We start from the raw sequence: 20,520 nt of genomic DNA, 5'->3' as shown, positions 1-20,520 counted from the left end.
GGATAGTTATAAACAGTCCCAAACCCAGTTAGCGGAACAGAGGCCCCCTCCGATCTAAAAGGGGCATTGAGGTCACATGTAGTGAACTTCTGCTGAAAATCAGCTAGCATATGGTTTCCTCCTGAAGACTTCAAGGCAGCCTACTGCATAAATTCATCCTTTAAAATCTCTCTTTTTCTTCTGTAATGTTGCTCACGTATAACTTCCTAGATTCTGATGCAATAAAAAGCACCACATGATAAATGGGGAAAGGAAGCCTAGATGACTCTCTTGGTGCTATCTCTCACTCTGCCCTGTCATTGCTGACTGTCTTGTCTTCTTGAACAATAAAAGCTTCATCATAACAATGAAAAACAATCCACTTTTCATGTCAAAGCAGAATCTTCTTTCCTGCCATACCCACCAGTGCCTTCCCAGCCTCCTATTTCAATATTGGATGACTGGACACTGCCTTGATCACATTTCATCTCTCCATATCCTGACAATCACTACCACACATCTTGTGGGTTTTTCTAAAGAAGTCCAAGCTAAAAATATCCATTTTCTCCTAACTGCTCCTCATGTGACTTGACTTCTGGATTCCTTCTATCTTAGTTTCCCAGCAGCAAATTCTTTCGAGTTGTCACTTTCTCCTATAAAATGTGGCTTATGCTCCTGATGAGGCCTGACCCATGCTGAGTCCATGAGGCCAGGGCTTCCAATGATCTGCTTGGATTTTATTTTGTTTTTGTTTTCTAGCTGCTGTGTCATGATCTTGGCTTTCTTTGAGCCTGACTTCAATAACCCCCTGGATCTTTTCATGGGGATTCAGCCAAGCCACAGCTCCTCCCTCAATATTTGTGGAATTGATAGTTTTAAAAATAACATTCACTTTTTTTTTTAATAAAAGCACTACACAGTAACTGGAGGAAATTTAGAAAATTCAGCATAACTTTTTTATATATATGATATGTATGTACATACATACCTATACATTTCTAGGTTTTATGCATATATTAATATATATGTCAACAACCTGCTTTCCAAGTATAATTTTTGCAGCTAATATTTGGCAGTTATCAAAGGTAGCAAACTAAAATGCCAACAGCCAGGTAGGCACTGGATATTTGTGAAGCAGGCTATGAGTAAAACAGTAGGACCTAGATTGCCAACTTTAAGCTACAAATGGTAGCTATTATTCAACTCAGATCTCATGCCTCTCTATAAGTAAGGACGCCAAAAAAACAGGTCAGATATTCTGATTTTTTCAATGGACAACATAAGTAAAAAATTTTATAAGAAAAAAATTTTTATGAGAAATCTGCTTAAGTATTGTATTGACAACCAACTTATATTGGCCATATAACATAAGTCTTTAGATCTTCTTCAGGACCCTGAACGGCTAATGGCGTGACTCCTGTAATATAAGCCCTTCCTCCTTCTTCTCTCATCAGGAAAAAAAGGGCTCATTCTCTCGCTATAAAAACTCAATAGCTAACTTGTAGTCACCTGAATTAATTCAAGATGTGTTGGCCTTTAATAACTACTGCCCATGGTCCCTTTTTGTTCTCTCATATTCACTTCTCTACTGTTCTTCACACATATTATGCATTTCCACAGAGTCTGTGCTGGGTGATTGCCATGCCTGTTCTCCATACTCTTCATCTCCCTCACTCGAGTTTCAGTATTTCCAACAAGATTTGGTCCTGGAAACCCCCCTGTCTTCACCATATTCACTAATGCTGTGAGCAAATTCAGCCTTTGTCATCTAAGCCAGGTCTAAGCCCAGTCTGCATGTGACTAGTTGTATAACCTTGGGAAAAATTGCCTTGATCTCTCTGGAACTTACATAGTATCTTCAGCCTTAATTTTGAAATAATGATACAACTCTGAACAACAGAGGATTAATAACAATGTTCTTAAAGCACCCCAGGATATCTTAGCTATAGGGGTATGATTATACTTGGTTTTGACTAACATTGCAAGTTTACGTACTCACTGTTTCCCCCAACTTGACTAAGAAATAGTATTTACTTTAAGATACTCAGTGAATAAATAAAATTAAAAATAAAATGAATTTTAAAAATAATGAGTACATGGAACTCATGGGACAAGGGACTATTGGAGAGTGTTGGGAGGGAGGGGTGAATGCATTGTAAAAGAAAAAAAAAAGCTTCAAGCAGGCTGGATGACCCAAGTTATTCTGAAAGAGAGATAGAGGAAAGCACTCCAAACTGAGAAAGAAGAGAGAGAGCCAATACCAGGTGACTCTTTCCCATCTGATCCCATCTTCTTCTGTTCCAAAGAATGCTGGCATCAAGTCAAATATCTGTATTGGCTTTAATAATTAATGACTAAACAGCTTGCGTGCTCTCATTTTTCAATATGTGGGAAACAAAATTTTCAGCTCAGCATTCTTGGAAATGTTTTGTCTCACTGGAAGTTTGTCCCTTGGTTATCCAGAGGCATACCTTTCCCTGAGCACATTATGAAGGATTTGGCATTCATGGTGCGGTGCCAGCTTGCCAGTCTCTGTACATGTGCTAGTCTTGTCCTGCCCTGTGGGAGTTCTACAAGAACTTGGAGGGTTTCTTGTAGACCTAATCATTATTTTTGGAATAAATAAGTAGTTCAAGAAAAAGTTAGTGAAAATTTCGAGACAAAAATACCAGTCATGTTTTCCATTCTCAGTTTCTTCTCTTCACTAACTGTAACCCTGTAGAAAATAAATTTAGTTTCTGAAACAGTTTTCTCACTATTAAAACTGGAAATAGTGATACCTTCCATTTACTCTCTCTGATCTCTATTAATTAGGCAACTTTTGCGCAAGTAAAAGAGAACCTGACTAAAAGTGGCTTATATGATCAGAACATCAATTATATCACATGAAGAGATGTCCAAAGGAGGATGGACCATCAGAAAACCCCTCTGTGTTTTTCCTGTCTCCTTTTATGTCCATGACTGCTGCCTACAAAGCTCCTCACAATAGCATTCAGTACAGGAAGCAGAAAAGAATTTCTTAGGAGCTACCACCAGATTACTCTTTAGGTGCCACTGGCCAGACTTCAGTCACACACCACACCTGCACTGGAAAAGGAGAACAGATTGTGATTAGGTTATACCAGTTCTGGTTCATCCCCAGTGCTGTAAGAGTCTCCATTCATTAAGTTGCTTGCATCCCCTTACCAGAACATCTAGAAAAAAGAAGAAATGCTGCGAATAATAAAGCTACTGGTGGTAACTATTATTAGTTGAGTGCCAAGCACTATTCCAGAGATTTCATATGCATGAATATAACACATCTCTATCAGGTAGGTACTATTATCTACACTTTACAGATAGAGCAACAGAGGCATTGAGTGGTTAAGTTAATTTTCCAATAACACACATGGAGCAAGCTGATAAGTAGAAAGGTCAAGATTTAAATCTAGGCTGATTGGCCCCAAAGCCAATGCAATTTAAGGCCTAATCTGTGCCAGCTTCCTCCACTAGGGTCTGCTGTCCTCTCCAGTTGGCAAAACATCCTGAACTCTCCAAAGTTAGGCCTTCAACAAGTGGGATAGGTACTTGACAACTGAATAAATATTTGAATATGGTTACTAGGGTTCTGCCTAGTAGACAATTTCCAAGGATATCAATAATAATAATAATAAAACTTGCCTGTTGTAGGCTGAGGTGCCTATGACATCATCTCATTTGATTATTATAACCAAGTTTAATATTCTTTCTTCCATTTTACAATGAAAAATGAATCTCAGTTAACTTGCTTTAGAGGTGAGAACATGTGTGTGATCTTAGTTTTATTAGGAGGCCTGTGTGGTTTCTCTTGAATTCCATAACCCATTAGAAATTATTAAGTTAATAAAATTTACATCTGCATTAGTAAGAAATCAAATAGTACCTCCAAAAAAAAGGGAATTCTACAGCTGAAATACCAACCAGGAGTAAGAATTGTAAAGCTATGAAAAGTCACCTTTTCCTTCTCTCTGGGTTTGCCATGGTGTCAGCACAACTTTGTATGCAGGGACTATGTATGGCATTTGGAATAATTTTAGATTTATTGAGAAGTTGCAAAGATGGCACAAAGAGTTCCTGTACATTCTTCACTGGTGTTAACATTCTACATAACCTTCTGACATTTGTCAAAATGAAGACAGTCACTATGGTACTAAATTAACTGAACAACAGACTTTATTCAGACATCATCATTTTTTCCACTAATGTCCTTTTCTGCTCCAGGATCTAATTTAGGATATCACACTGCACGTATTATGTGTAGAACTTTATTTTAAAGAGTTTTCATCACATAAATGTCTAAATGTGGTAGGAAAGGAATAATACATGGAACAGTTTCTGTGTGTGATAATAATTTTAAAAATAGTAGGAACTTCCTGAACTCTTATGTGCCAGTTTCAACTCTAACTGATTTTATATACTGTCTGTTTTTTTTGTCACAAAATCTCTATAACATAGATACTATTATTATTTCCATATGCAAATAGGAAACTAAGGCCTGGAACAATTGTGTCACTTAACTACTAAGAGCTATGATTAAAATCCGGACAATGGAATCTCTAATTATACACAGGTAATACTGGAGAATAAGCTGCAATGATGTGAAAAGATTATTAAGTGGCATTTTTCACTATTGCGTTATGGTGAAAGATGAGACTGGAAGAGCTGCTCTTCCTTCTGCCTGATTTTTCAGGTCTTTCATTTTTCTATGCACCTCTTCAGAATGAAAGAAGGCAGCAGGCAGAGGGCATGTGACTTTTGTAAAAACAGCACCAAAGTTCCTGTCCCTCCCCATACATACTAGAGTGTCATGTCCAAGCCTGGGATATAAATGATAAATGAACGTGGTTGGTCATCATTTGCCTCCGTCATAAACCTTTGCCTAAGGGGTTTCTGGAAGAGCAGAGGTGTTGAAAGAAAGAGTGGAGGTGAACTGGCTGAGTATCATGGAAAGGCTCAAATAGCAAGTTGGCATCTCCCTGACACAAGATGTTCTAAATGTGTCTCTGTACAGCACTTCAAGAGCCATTTAATTTACAATGGGGAGACTAAAAATCATGAGCCATGAACAAAACAGAAAATCCTAAAAAATAATTCATCTTTCAACTCACAGTTTTTCTCTTTACCATTATTATTTAGCATAATGGTGTGTGGAGCAAATTTTCATTTAAAAATTCTTATGGGGGCATAGAGATTCATTATATAGTCTTATGGTTAGTGGTTGAGAAATGATTGCATCAACAAGCTTTCATATTTTTTTCTATTAATGATGGTACTGGGACCAAAGAGTTAAGGGGTGAAACAATGACATCTGTAAAACAGATAAGATCTATTCATTATTCATTCAACAAATATTACTAGGTTTCCACATGCTCCAGGCACAGAATCATACACTCCTATATCTAGAAGGAATAACAGACATGAAACTAAATCAGGAATTTAGTATTGTTCATATAAAAGATATACCTGTGTATAGGTTTTTATAAATTGTCAATCACAACCTAATAATGGTCCTTAAATTAATCTTACAGGGAGCATACAGCCTACTAATTACTACATGAAACAGAAAATTGTAATGTGGAGTCTATCACATATAGTAAGTAAAAGTATTCTTGGGCCCTCCCTGGTGGTGCAACAGGTTAAAGCACAGCACAGCAGGTAGCAGCCACTTCACAAGTTCAATCACTGGCCAGGGAGGTGACCCACATAGCGTGGTAAACCTCTTCTGACCCGCCCGCTGCTCCCCTCAGCAGTGTACTTCATCAGTCGGCCTATTCTGCTCCCTACTCTGTCTCTGGTGAATCCTCTCACCACACCCTGCACCTCTGGCCTGTACCCCAGCTCTGTATGCATAAATAAATAAATCTTAAAAAAAAGTATCCTTTCATGAAAATTTCATTTCAGTAATATACACATGGGTGTGTTAGCGTGTGTCTGGAGAATATGTGAATTCCCTCCTGGAATTGGTGGAGAGAAGTTAGGAGGAGTCTCCATGATGCTTAAGTTGGGTTTTGAAAAATGGTTTTCACAGAGTGGATTATATGACAACAGACATTCTACACTAATGAGCGTAAAATGGGGAAGACAGTGGGAGGGCCAGTAGTCTGGCCTATTGTGGGCACTACAAGTTTTGTCTTTCTCTTGAAATTTCAGAACAAGGAACCACAAAGCATGAACCAGTGGAAATCCAGAGAGAATTGCTCTTCTGTGTTGCCTGAGAACAAAGTGTCTTAAATTCACTGTGCATACAAATTACCAGGAAATCTTGTTTAACTGGACAATCTGACTCAGGTACTCTGGAGGGTGTCTTGAGAATGCATTTTTTTTTGTTTGTTTTAAACTTTGGAGACTTTATTTATTTAGTTATTTTTTTCAATGGGGTACAGGCCAGAAGTGCAGGAGTGGTGAGAGGACTCATAAGAGGCAGAGTGGGGAGCAGAACAGGCTGAATGACAAAGTACACTGCTGAGGGGAGCAGTTGGCAGGTCAGAAGAGGTCTGCTTCCATGTGGGTCACCTCTGGGGTGGGGATTGAACTTGCATTGAAGCTGTTGCAGCTATCTTGCAGTGCTGCATCTTAACCCCTTGCACCACCAAGAAGGGCCCAGGTAATGCATTCTAATCAACTCCCAGATAATGCTGATGCGCTGGTCTGGCGACTACACCTTGAGAATCAAGGCCTAGTCAGAAAATAAGAATGGATTGTTTTCAGGGTTCTGATTCTGTCTTTGGGCCCTACATGAGCCCTTTATCTGCCAAAATGTAGCCAGGTTTCTGTTATGTGGGAACACAAGGAGTTCCTGGACCAGGGAAAGATGCTAAGTCATTGAATATTACTGTCTGGCAAGTGCTGTTGTAAAGTTATGATGTGTAAACTCTTGATGGAAACTTATAGGAAGCCTAAAGGTAGGCACACTTCCTCAAATTCATGGGACATGGTAGAGCAAGGACTTAACCAGACACTGGGTTGTTTGAATAACTGGGATTTAGGGCACACCCAATCTATCTGTGTTCATCTTCTCCCTACATTTTTTTCTACATATCAATATAAGTGTTTACTCTGCAAAATGGAAATAACACATATTTTACTGGGTTGTCTTAACAGTTGAATTGAATAATACATACAAAGCACTCATGTGTCTGACATTAAAAATCCAAAAAACAGTACTCTTTAGAAATCAAGTTCTAGGACCTCTAGGTTCTAGAGCCAAATTTCCTCCCTACTCCAAACAATTCCACTCTATTCTTACATAGTTGACTAGGAAGATGTCAGGGTTTGGGAATCTTTGTTGTACATTATTTGGGATAACTTGTTTTGGTTTTGGTTTGACTTCCTTGTTTTCTAAGTGTGTAGAAGAGAGTTTCTTTTCTTATCCTGGTCTTGTGGTTCTTAATGCCAATTCCAGGGACACCCCCCACCCTATCATAGGGACAAACTGTCGTAACGTCAAGGTCATTGTTATTTTGCCACTTTGTTCCTTAATTTGCTGTATACTGAGGAATGACAAAATAAGGGAAAGAGCTAAGCTCAATGAACTATTATCCAAATGAAGTTTGTCTATGGGCAAGTAGAATTAAATGAACTATATTTACTTTAATAAGGATGATATGAAACTGTAACTCATTAGTCTGGTCATTAATCTTTTGGACTTTGTGTGTCTTTGGGATTGACAAGGGATGAGTTTTAGTATGGAAAAGGTAGAACAGTTAGCAGACTGATAAGTCCTTCACAAAGAGCTCAAAGAAACTATTTTTTGGGCTTCTAAAAATTAGGCCTACAAGGACCTAGAGACTTTATAAAGCACTTCCCTTCTCCAATATTTTACAAATCAAAAGAGAACCTAACTTGATATTACATAGCTAATTAATAGTGAAGGCAAAACTAGCAATTTAGTTCTCTTCTCTACTTTTCAGCAGCAATTTTATTTTTAGCACTTATTCTACTTTTATCCCCAAACTATTATTTGAGTTATACTAGGGAAGGTGGTTACAGTTGTCCTAAAGTTGACACTGGAGGTTGTATAATTCCAAAATTAAGTACGAAGAAGTCAGATGTAGGGGCAGAAGCATTGCTGTTTTTCTAGACTTCATCTAATTACCTGTGTCTATACCTTGAATCTGGTAAAAGCCTGAGGCAGCTTATGACTGCACAGATGAAGAGGGTTTCATTGAAACCCCAGGAGTCATCCTTAGCTGTACATTTGTCTTTCTTTCATGCAATCAGTATGCAAGCAGTCACATGCAGAATGTGTGGTGTGTGTGTGTGTGTGTGTGTTTGTGTGCGTGTGCGTGTGTAGCAGGAGGGAGGAGAACGAAGGTATATCCTAATGCTGTGCAGGCTGCATTCACTGTCCTCTCCTAATCCACAGATCTGGGTTGGGGGAGGCGGGTCCCAGTCACATTTCCCATGGATGTCCGCATACCCCATCTGAACTGCTATTTCAGACACAGTGTTCTAAATCAGGTTTTGTGTTTTGGCAGAGTACTGGAACCTTCTTTTCCAATATTACTTCTGTGGGAAAGTGTTTTCTGAGTTCCAAACAACTCAACTTACAAATACATTTTTGGAATAATCCATTTTTATATATGCCAAGGACTGCCTGTTCCAGGGACAAAAACACTTTCCATGCACAGCTCGGTGGTACCAACTGCAGGGAGATTCTTATATTGATTTTATTTAAGGAAGGGTTAGCTATAGGTCTAGGGGGACAATTTAAAGGTCCAACGATCCCCCCTTTCTTCATTCTTGACCTTAATTTGGCTGTATCAAGCCATCTGAAGTATCAGTGGCAATTAACACGGGTTCCACGTATGTAGAATTAGTGTGTTGGGTACAACTTTGTCCTCGACCCAAGTTCATGTTTTCGGTTTCATTTTAAAAAAAAAAAAAAACACATAGATTCCTAGCCTAGTGCTTGGAGATGCTGATTAAATAGATGAAGAATAGGATTCTGGATTTTGTATTTATTTCAAAGCTCTGTGGAAAATTCTGGTCAAGTTACTTTTGAGTCGACATGTATTGATTCACTGATCAATTCATTCAATTATTCATTTTTTTAAATCCTCTACCAATGTTTGCTTTTTGCAGTATAGGTAATGGGTGTGGAATGACAGGAAAAACACAAGCACCATAAAGAAGAAAGTGATGTGGGATCTACTGACTGGTGACATTTGGAAGGTTGAACCACAAAAGACTTCACAGAAGCATTGGCTTGACTAGTAGCATAGCTGAGAGGATGAGCAGCCTCAATCTCAGCAGGCTGCCTGGGTCCAAAATTTGACCATTTGGAATCCTAGAACTTCTGGCAATATTTTACAAATGGAGAACCTTAACTAAATGAAGAGTTTTCTAAACTTTCTGTGCCACAATCTTCTCATCTGTAAAATGGAAGTAATCTTAGTGGCTACTTTGGAGGTCTAATAAAAAAATTAAATGACTCGATGGAGACAAAATGCTTAAAACAATGGCTCTAAGCTTTACCATCCAAGAGAATCCCCTGGAAGTCTTGTTAAAATACAGATTTATGGGTTTCACTATGGATTTCTGAGTCAGTAGATATGAAATCTGGGCTGGACCTGAGAATTTGCATTTTTAACCATTTCCTTTTATTAAAGATTTATTTATTTATGCCTATGAGAATTGGGATACAGGCCAGAGGTGTGGGGGGATGAGAGGATTCACCAGAGACTGAGTGGGGAAGAGAACAAGCAGATTGCCTGAAATACACTGCTGAGGGCAGGCAGGTCAGGAGAGGTCTGCCATGCCATTTTCCAGGTAATTCCATGCTGCTGGGCCTGAAACAACTCTTTGAGAATCAGTATTTTAGAATATAGCAAGCAGCCTTTTCTGCTATTATTTTCTGTTGATTGCTGAAGGGAGAATTCAAGATAGTCAACTCAAGGCCCTCAGGTAGTGGGAACTGCCAATAATCAGCTTGCAGGAATAAAAGCAGAGGGTCTGTTCCAGGAACAGGGAGAAACAGGCTGACAGAGAGTCGGGATAGAGTATGACTATGGCCACCAAACTCTGAACCACCTGGCCCCATGTATTTGAAGTCCTTTCCTTTATCTGCAAGGCAAACTTCCAAGACCCCTGATGGATTCTTGAAACCACAGATGGGATTGGATCTTTCTGTATCTTGTTTTTTCTTATATATAAATACTTATGATAAAATTTATCTTAAGAATTAGGTACAGTTAACAACAACAATAACCAAATAATCATAACAATATAGTTGCCATAAATATTATGTCATTGTGGTCCATTTATCTCAAAATACCTTATGGCACATAATATTTGGATGGTGGTTGACCATGGTGGTTCACTGTGCAAAGCAAACCATGACTATGTTGGGATTACTGCATAGGTATTATCTGGGAGTAATCAGAGAGCCTCTTATCAGCCATTAGTACCTTAGCTCAAATTAATTTATCAGAGCATTCTGTTAACTTTTTGAACCTTGGGCCAACCTGACATATAACAGTCAAATTTGGATGATCCTAGTTGATTGGTGCTCTCCCTTTGGAAAGTCAGCCAAGCCTGAGGCCTTATATGTATTCCTGAGGGTGCTCAGTCACCCACAGCCTTGTGGATCCTTACTGTGGGACTTGTGCACCTGTGATCACAACTGGGTTTGCTTTGTTAGCATCTGTAGCCTCATACTCCTAACTAGCCAAATCTTCTTACTTTAATTTACAGCCTTAAAAATTGCAAAATAATCAAAAGACTTGCAATATTTATCTATCTATCTATGAATATTTTCCACATGATGGACAACAAAAGACTGATTATTTATATTCACATGTTCCACTTCATGGACAGTCAAAAGAGCTTTAAAAATAAAAACATAACCTAGACCTCTTTTTATTTTTGTTTTTGTGCTTTTTTTTTGTCCCTTTGGGGGCAGATGAGATAATTCATGAGTTTTAGTTTAACAATTCTCATATTGTAGCCCTTGCACATCTTTGCTTCTGTGAAGCTAACACAGATCAGCTTAGCTTAGCTGTCCTTTAACTGTTCTTGTGTGCGTCATTCCACCTAAACTTTAACTGTACAACCTTACACACTCCAGACTCTCCAAAGCCAAGAAAGTTCCAGCATAAGCCACAGTAGCTTTCATCCTGGCATAGTGAACATGGGGCCACTGAGAAAGCAGACTAAACTATTTTGGGCATGGCATGCTGTAACGAATGGAAAAAGAGAAATCAGAGACAGGCAGTTTTCCTCTGCCCTCTGAGTGGTAATATGGATGTGCCATGCTAAAGTGAAGACAGAGTGTTAAATGGAGGGAACTTCTCTTATTGCTGTATCAAAATTGAAGACAGAGGAGGTTGTGGGTGTGGAGGAATCATTTATAGGAGAAATGTTGTGGTAGATAGATGGAAAACAAACCCAAGTTAACATCACAAATGGCTGTCTTTGCACTGTTCTCCAACCACAGAATATTTTTTGAGTGTGAGGGCTGTGTGTGTGCATGAGTGAGCACAGACAGTTAGGTGAGGGAGTTTGACACAGCCATGAGCCTGTTCAGAAGGGCCTTGTGCTTGGTTTAATGTTCTGCTGTCATCATATTAAAATCCTTAATATTTTTGAATAATGTTGCCCATTTCAGTGTGTCTCCCAAATTAGGTAGCTGGTCCCAGAGAAAGCATTAGCTCTAGCAACTTGAGATGGTTGGAATATAGCAAAGTTGTTTGTTGACTTTTAAGACTGCTCTTTCTCTTTTTTCTAATAGGTGTGCCTCCACTTATTTGCTCCCCACCCCACCCCCTTTTTTTTCCTATTTCCTATACTCCTCAGTGCAGTTTCCAAGCAAGGTCTTCATAACTTTCAACAGAGCCATGCTCACTGGCTTTTTACCTTAGAGCAGAGACTGGGACACTTTTTCTGTAAAGGGCCAAATCACAAGTCTTTTTAACCTCTGTACATTTTGAAATCCCTATTGCAGCAACTCAAATGCTATTGTAGGAAAGTAGGCATTGACAATACATAAATGAATGAGCATTGCTGTGTTCTAATAAACCTATTTATACAGAATGTGGGGACTGGATTTGGCCTGGGAGCTGTAATTTGATGACCTCTACTTCATTCTCTTTTCGTTAATGACAATGCAGCAGGTGATGATGATGATGCCTCAAGATTATTGATGTTAGACACTGCATCAGATGATTTAAAAACATTATGGTATTTAATTTTCACAATGTAGGGTATAGTTACTGTGATTCTGACTTTACCAATTTAAAAAAAAAATACACAAAACAGGGGTTAGAGTAGTAAATTAATTCGTGTATAGACATCTAGCTAATAAATAGAGAAGCTGAGATTAAAACTCTAGACCATGCTGGATTTCAGAGTTTCCAGTCCTCCATTTTACAGACTTGAGATGTTCTGTCCTTTCCTGCAATTCTGCCCCAGCCTGGTCTGTAGAATTAAACTCTAGTGAGAGGGATAGTGTAAGGAGTTCCAGGCTTTTAGATGTGATGTGCTCCTCAGACTTGTAGTTTCCAAATTCTTTGTGAGACTTCTAGATGACAACAATAAGCTTTGATGGTTATTTTTGTCTGCTGTGTTATTGAGACCACAATGAATCTTTTGAACTGAATTTGGCCCAGTGCTACAGCCAACTTCTCTCTCCTTCTGCCGTGATTTGTTCTTCCATTTCCATGCTCTGTCAACCCGATGGCTGTGCTCCTCTTGTCTGTCTTGCGGTATTGTCATTCAAGGACCAAAGTCAGTTGTCTTCAGAGTTAGAGTATGGCTTTCTCCACCTGAAAAGTTCACCACCTTCTTCTATTCCACTCCAAATTCAATTCTTTGTGGAAGGTCAGTCCAAGTCCCCCTCTCACTACCTATCACATCTTCCCACACAACTCTAGTGTTCACAGAACTTCCCTTTCTTTCATTCAGTCCCATCTTTATTTTTCCCTTGTCCCGGAAACTTAACACTTAATCATTTTCTCATCAAAAATCCTTTAGAAATTACTCATCTTACTTTTGTTTACTTCCCACTTATGGAAAAGCTAGTGGACGTTATTAGTACTAAGCATTGTAGATTATTATCAATGGGCTGTTTACTATGCAAAGTTGTCAGAGCAAGGGAGGGCTTACGTATCACAGTGACTATATCACACTAGTGAGAAAGAGAAAACTGGCCGTGAGAATATGTCTTTCCAGGCAGAATAAGTTTGGCCTTGGTGTTCTGTTGCATATAAACAGTTTTGCAAAACATCCCAGGACCACAGAGAATTGAAACAAAAGCAAAATCTTCAGCAATCACATCTAAACAGAGAAAACAATGTGAACATTGTCCAAACCACAAAATAAACATTTCCCTATCCTTGTTAATATGAATATTTGATTGCTACTTCTTTACCAAGTATAGCTGTAGACATGCTTCATTCTTACTGCCTTATATATAAGAATTCATTAATATAAACATGCAAAGAATTATCCCAACTTTCTTACAGAATCTAAGTTAGAGGAAAACACTCCTTCTTTGACCCCTCTCCAATAGTCCTGAGGTCCAAATCCTATGATGCAGTGCTTCCTGATGTCTTCTTACCACCATTACCTACTGTCTCTGTGACATGCACTCTCCCTTCTTTATTGCAATGAACAATAAATACAACTAGTTAAACTATTGGTGTGTTCTTTGCCAAGAGGGCTTTGACATCAGATAGTTCTTGAACTGTTAGAGACATACTTGGTGTATTGACTTTTTCCTTCCCCCAAGGAGTATATTAAGCATACATCTGACAAAACATGTCTTTCATGAGTATGATGAAAACTATACACACACACACACACACACACACAGAGAGAGAGAGAGAGAGAGAGAGAGAGAGAGAGGAATGGTAAATAAGCACATGAAAAAATGTCCTTAGGTAGATGGGTGGATAAAGCACAGTATATCCACACAATGAAATATCCTTCAATGGAAGAAACTTAAATGCACAGTATAACAGGAATTAAGTGAATCTGAAAAGGTTACACATACTGTATGACATTCCAGAAAAGGCAAAATTATTGAGATAGTTAAAACAACAGCAGTTGCTAGAGGTTAGTGGGAAATGAGGATAGGCAGGAAAAACATGGAGAAATTTTAGAACAGTGAGAATACTCTATGATTCTATAATAGTGGATATATCAAAATGCAAAGACGTCATAATCCCAGAATGAATCCTAATATAAACTACAGATTTTGGTTGACAATTGTGTGTCAATATAAATTCAAAAATCATACTAAATTTGCAACTCTGTGGGGGGTGTTGATAGAGGGAAAGGCCATGCATATGTGGGAGTGAGGAAGATATATAGACAATCTTCTGTACTTCCACTTAATTTTGGTGTGAACCTAAAACACTAATAAAAATAAAGTCTATTAAAAAATAAGACTGTGGCCCTCCCTGGTGGCACAGCAGGTTAAAGCATAGCACTAGGAAGCTAAAGTCACTTCTGCATGAGTTCAATCCCCGCCTGTCCCGGAGGTGACCCACAGAGGTGACCCACATGGCACGGCAGACCTCTCCTGACCCGCCCACTGCTCCCCTCTGCAGTGTACTTCGTACATCTGCCTGTTCTGCTCCCTACTCTGTCTCTGGTGAATCCTCTCACCACCCCTGCACCTCTGGCCTGTACCCCAGTTCTGTATGCACAAAAAATAAGTAAATCTTAAAAAAAAAAAGACTTTATAAATGGTAGGAAAATAGCCATGTTTATTTTTTATATCAGAGAACATATACCTAGTATTACTATGTGCTAGGCACTGTGTTAAGCGCTTTACATGTATTACAGCACAAATCCTCATATTACACCCTATACATATTATATATTACGTCTTGGGAAAGATTTTCCACCTTCTGAAATTTTCTATAACTAATATATGCTATAATCAGAAGTCTTTACTTAGAAACACATTCACAAAATACATTAAGTTGAAAGTCTTTGAGCTGGTGGAGATCCTAGGAACCACAGAAAGAGATTTTTTAAGGATGTCTATTCTCCCAGAGCTGAAAGACAGTTTGGAAAAGGAATTGAACTTTGTCTTCATGGTTTCAAAATTAGAACCAAAAAAAAAACAAAAAAACAAAAAAAAACTTTTAAGGCAATTTGGACTAACTATAAGGATGCTTTTTCAGACAACTCTATCAAAAAAAAAAAGTAATCCATATAAGTCCAAGAATCTTTAGAAGCTCAGACAAACAGCGTCTAAGGCCAGTTTCAGCTTTGAAATTCTGTGCTTATTAATATTAATGCATATTAATCAGAGACGAGTAAAGGTCTACCCTTTCAGTTAATAACTAGGATGTGATTCTATATCAACCTTGGCAAAAATGATGCAGTGCCTGGATGAGTGATGAATAACTGCGAAACTTAAAGATTGCTTCAATGCACTTGCAGTGTTGTTATCAGGAAGCAGAATAACATAAAAATAAAAAAGAAAAGGGACTATTTATTGGAAAGATGACAACACAAAACCAATTTAAATTTGTCATTCACTAGCTCCATCAGGTTGGTTTTCTCTCTCTCACATACACCACTTCTTCAATTTCCCCCACTTTCTTGATTACAATCTTTTGCATTATTGATATGCTCTTCCCTGGAGACTCTGGCCTGTCCCTATCAGTGTTCACCCTAAAACCACGAGCTTCCGTCTTGCTCTGAATTGCTGTATTGTATAAAGCAGGAGACTTCTGCCAGTGTCAAGTTGGTGGAACAGATCTACCCCAGATTGTTTCACAATCAGTCGTTCACTTTGTGACCCGATACTCTGTCACAGGCGCTCACACAATGAGAGTCCTTGAAGACCCTCAGTCCTCAGGTCCCGCGGCAGCGAATCCAGGCAAAGCCCAGAGGCCTGTGCAGGGCACCTTCAGCCGCAAGGGCGGGACTGAGCGCCCGACTCCAGCCAGAGGGCGCCAGCGCACACGCAGCGCAAACGCCCCGGGGATTATCTAGGGGCTTCCCGACGTTTCCTCAGCTTGCCAGAGTGGGGGCTCAGTCACCTTGTGAGAAGAGTCGCTCTTCAAGTACTTTACCCCTAAACCCTCACAGTTTGCTTCTCTGCCAGTTACTTCTGGCTGTCGCTGCCCCGTCTTCCTTAGCTTCAGAACCAGCTCCCTCCCACTCTGCCCCACAAGGAGACCCCCGCCCGGCTGTGACCCCGAGCAGCCCCTCCCCTCTGAGACCCGGACTTTTGCGGGCAGACTCCAGAGCTGAGTCCTCAGAGAGTCTTCGCCCACTCCGGGCACCTCGAGTGGAGACGAGGTGGTGTGAGGCTGAGGGCAAGGTAGGACCCGGGAGGCGGAGTGGATGGGGGGCCGGGAAGGGCGCCAGGTCAGGGGTGGGAGGAGAAGAGAGGAGGCCCGACAGGGGCTCTCGGTTTCCCGGGGTCTGATTGGAGGTTGGCCCGATGAGTCGGAGCTGGGGGCGCGCCCATCTCCGCCGGCTCCAGCGAGAGCCGCCGGCTCGGCCCCTCCCCGGAGCCGCTTTGTCCCGGGTGACGGCGGCGGAGGTTGCGGGGAGGAGAGGGCAGGAGGCAGAGACCCACAGACCCACAGCCCGACCACCCGGACCCCGAGAGGCGGGGCGCGCGGCGCACAGCCCCACGCCCAGGCCCGCGGGCACCGCGCCCGCCCCAGAGCGCGCTCGCACCGGCGGGCAGGTGAGCAGGCAGCGCCGCACCCGCAGTCCCCGGCCCCAGCGGACCGCCAGAGCTGCCGCCTCGGCTTCTGCCCGCGCATCGCGGACGCCCAGCAGGTCGGTTATGTAACCGCGCCGGCCCGCGAGTCCCTGCTCCCTGTCCGGCCGGGGCTGCGCGCGCGGTGTCCTGGCCGTGCCCCGGCACCGCGGCAGGGGGCGGGCGAGTGCGACGGGTTTTTTAGGAGAACTGAGAGCAGCGGCTGCGGCGGGCCAGTGGTGGTGGTCTCCGGATCCTGTAGTTAATACCGGGCTGCGACCTGAGGGGCAGAGGTCTCCCTTAATACCCCTCTAGAGGGCGCGGGTCTCAAGGACCCCCTTCCCCGTTCCTAGGGGCGAGCCCCAAGGTTCACCTTTCCCAGTAGTAGCAGCAGGTGCATTAGTGGAAGAGTGAGAATGAAGCCTCTGGACCCCACGTTTGCAGATGGGCTGTGGTGGGTAGCAAATTGAACGTAGAGAACCAAGGAGAAAACGGAGACTCCTTTCCCAGCGCGTAGAAAAGTGCAGGAGAGGAGGTAAGGTGCTCTGAGGCGCAGCGAACTGGGCTGGGAATTGTCCTGCCTGGGATTAGCGGCTTGGGTCATCTAAAAATAACTTCAAGTTTGAAAAGTGAAATAGAAGGGAGCGCAGTGTGCCGAGTTTGTCCTGCCTGTGGGATGCTTCGCTCTAGAAGTCACCAGAGGGGACAGGCAAATCCCAGCCGCGTGATTCCTGGACTGACTCTGGGTCTCACTGGTTTCCCGGGTATCTTGGTTTGACTTTTAGTTAATGATTTATTCTCCAAGGCACTGCTATCTTGTTCTTATCCCCAAGTGAATGATAGCAGAGGGCATGCTTTGAATCTTTTCTGTTTCCTACAACTGGCTAGAAGTAAGATGTGTTCAATCAATATTTAGTGAGTCGGCTGTCAAAGCTTTTTAAAACAGCATCGTTTTAGTGAAAACAAAAGTTTCGGAGCTCTTTTCATCACACAATTCCACAGTGGAGATGAAAGCATGCTATAGCATTCAGCTTGCATTTCTCTCTTCCTTCAGCCAGAATCCCACCTAACTTGTCATACAAAGGGGTTGCTGTGGGAAAAGTAGGGCGTTTAAAATAAGTTGTAGCACAACTTTCACACATATTACATCAGCTTCAAAACACAGGACAAGTGCCTCACAGGTACAGGGCAACACTTGCTAACCTGACCTTCCAATCTGGGGGCCCAGTGAAATTGGAAACGCCCAGGAGCTGGAAAGCTTCAAGAAGCAGGTCAGTGCTGAGTGGTGGAGGCAGGAGACTGAACGAACAGTTGGCTGCTTTTCAGTCTACACATTGATTTTCTTTACTCTTGGAGCTATTATCTTAAGTACAATTAGTCACTGAGTCGAATTAGTCTAAAATATGAGTTGCACTTTGTTTTCAAACCCACTGCAAATCAAATCAGCATTTATTGAGTAACTACTACCCATATTCAGCTCCCAGAGTTTTGTGATGGAAAAGTGTCTTGAGAACTAAAGCTACTGGATTCCAAGAGCTTTCAGAATGACCTGTGTGTAAGGGTATAGCAGAAGCCAACTAAATCAGGGAGGGTGTTGCTATCTCAGTGAAGAACATTTAGCAGGTATAATGGATACTGAATAGCTTTGTCATTTGCAAGTATGCATCACACTCTTAAAAGCTACTTGCATAATCATTTACTGCTCATCATACATATTGCAAAAACTAATTCAATTGAGACCAGCTTTGATTGTTGTTGAGGTCCCATTTTCCCATTTCTTTTATTCCCTGTGTCATTCACTCAATTTATTGAGTAGTTATTTACTATGTACTATATTACCTACTCTTTGTGAGTCCAGGGAAGAAAGAAAGCATCTGGGAGAACCTAAAGTTCACATTTGGACTAGACCTTAGAAGGTGTTAGGATTTTTCTAGGGAAGGGGCTTGGTATTCCACATCGAAAGAAAGGTCGTGTTAAAGAACACTAGGTGTTCTGAAGTGCAGAGGGTGGTCAGTGAGCCTGGGTTGTGAATATACTGCTGAGGAGGAAAAATCATGCAACTTTTTGAGAGAAACAATTTGATTTAATTTGAATTTTGCAAAAGTGAGTAGGTGGGGTTGGAAAGAGGATTGAGCACAAGTTTTAAATCATTGGAGTGGTTCAGGCAAAATAATAATGATAAATAAAATGTTACTGATCCTGGCAGCACAGGGAAAGAAAAGAGAGGTATACTGAGAGCCTTTTCAGAGGGAGAGTTTTGATGTGTAGAGGATGGTCAAGCTTAGAATTAGGAAGTAAATGAAGAGGTTTGAAAAAAATGGGAACTTTGATTTTGAACTGAGGATCAGGAATAAGATTTTGCTGTAGGATCAGGAATAAGAAAAGAAAGCCTTCTCTTGTTGCTTTTATTCAGTACAGTAGTGGAAGTCCTAGGTGGAACAATTAGGTAAGAAAAAAATAGCATCAAATTGGAAAAGAAATAAAACTGTCTCTATGTGCAGTGGAGTTGCACAGATCTAGGCCCTCCCTAATGGCACATCAGGCTAAAGCATAGCATTGTGGAGCTCTCCACAACAACTGCAGCACAGGATTGATCCCTGGCCACGGAGCTGACCCACATGGCACAGCAGACCTCTCCTGTCTCACCTGCTGCTCCTCTCACTAGAGTATTTCTGTACATCTGTCTGTTCTGCTCCCCACTTTGTCTCTAGTGAGTCTTCTTACCTACCCTGACCCACCCCCACACCTCTGGCCTGTACCTCAGTTCTTGTATGCATAAATAAATGAATCATTAAAAAATAATAATAATATCAGATCTACAAATCTCTGAAAACTCCACAATAAAACTATTAGAGCTAAGTATGGTTGCAGGATAAAATATTCATACAAAAGTCAGTTGCATTTCTTTTTTTTAAAAGTTTTATTTATTTATGTTTACAGAACTGAGGTACAGGCCAGAGGTGCAGGGACGGTGAGGTGAGAGGATTCACCAGAGACAGAATGGGGAGCAGAACAGGCAGATTGACAAAGTACACTGCTGAGGGGAGTAGCGGGCAGGTCAGGAGAGGTCTGTGCGCCATGTGGTCACCTCCAAGGCAGGCGGGGATCCAGCTCATGCTGAAGTGGCTTTAGCTTCTTAGTGCTTTAACCCGCTGCGCCACCAGGGAGGGCCCAGTTGCATTTCTTAAGCATTAATAACAAACTATCACAAAGACAGTATAAATAAAGAAGAACATCCAATTTACATAAAGAAGAATAAAATTCCAAAAATAAATTTAACCAGAGAAGTAAAGGACCAATACATTGAAAACTAAGGAAACTGATGAATGAAATAGCAAAAGACACACATAAATAGGAAGATATTTCATGCTTACATATTGGAAGAATCTTGTTAAAATGGATATGATCTTCAAGCAACTTACAGATACAATCCATCTTTATCAATATTCCAGTGACCTTTTTCACATTAATAGAACAAATAATCTTTAAATTTGAGTGGAACAACAAATGACCCCAAATACTCAAAAAATATCTTGAGAAAAAAGAACAAAGCCAGAGATACTGCACTTCTTGATTTCATTCTGTATTACAAAAGGATAGTAATCCAAACAATATGGTGTTGGTATTAAATAAGACATTGATCGGTAGAACAGAATAGTGAGTCCAGAAATGTATTTATGACAAAGAAACCACTAAAAAATAATAGGAAAGGGGTAGTATCTTCAATAAGTAGTGTTGGGAAACCAGTGAACAACCAAATGCAAAAGAATGAAACTGGACCACTATTTTACATGATAAAAGAAAATCATCTCAAGGTGGATTAAAGATTAACAAGCCTCGAAGCTATA

The 20,520-nt window shown here is 40.8% G+C and overlaps 1 protein-coding gene across 3 annotated transcripts in view; it reads left to right on the top strand.

The window, feature by feature from the left end:
- Positions 1–15,997: 15,997 nt before the first annotated feature.
- RCAN2 (regulator of calcineurin 2) overlaps positions 15,998–20,520 on the top strand; it is a 250,664-nt gene continuing 246,141 nt past the window's right edge. The window contains exon 1 of one of the 3 annotated variants that reach the window (XM_012722041.1): positions 15,998–16,282. The gene's annotated coding sequence lies outside the window, so the exon portion shown is untranslated. Of the gene's footprint in view, positions 16,283–16,459; positions 16,753–20,520 lie in introns of those variants that run through there. The other 2 variants (XM_012722044.1, XM_004673542.2) reach the window with 2 other exon arrangements.

Source organism: Condylura cristata, unplaced genomic scaffold (assembly GCF_000260355.1).
Source record: "Condylura cristata isolate star-nosed mole 26May11 unplaced genomic scaffold, ConCri1.0 scaffold00001, whole genome shotgun sequence".
Lineage (NCBI taxonomy): Eukaryota > Metazoa > Chordata > Mammalia > Eulipotyphla > Talpidae > Condylura > Condylura cristata.
This window is presented reverse-complemented; position numbering and strand designations above follow the sequence as displayed.